Below are 386 nucleotides of genomic sequence, written 5' to 3'. Positions count from 1 at the left end.
GAGTATGGCCGTGCATACGCCTATACACGCTACCGACACGACGAAGCACGACCACCCCCGCTGCCGGTCTGTAACGGGCAACCCGGGGGGTTAAGGACGAGGTTGAGGGGCTGGTTGGTTGTAGGCAGCCCGCCTCAGATAGGGTTTGGAATTAGTTAAAAAATCATGAATGAAAGTGTTTTTTAAGTTGGGTATTGGCTGATTTATTCTGGGTACTTAAAGAATTTCGAATTACTTAAAAAAATTCGGAATGAACGTGTTTTTAGCGCATTTTCTCATTTATGGAAGAAATGCACTATTGTGCTCGACATGTCCGTCCGTCTGTCCGTCTGTCTGTCTGTCAGTCCGTCCATCCGTCCGTCCGTGACTTCAAGTTTTCGTCTACG

Source organism: Hyalella azteca, unplaced genomic scaffold, assembly GCF_000764305.2.
Source record: "Hyalella azteca isolate HAZT.00-mixed unplaced genomic scaffold, Hazt_2.0.2 contig17777, whole genome shotgun sequence".
In the NCBI taxonomy this organism is placed as follows: domain Eukaryota; kingdom Metazoa; phylum Arthropoda; class Malacostraca; order Amphipoda; family Hyalellidae; genus Hyalella; species Hyalella azteca.
This window is presented reverse-complemented; position numbering follows the sequence as displayed.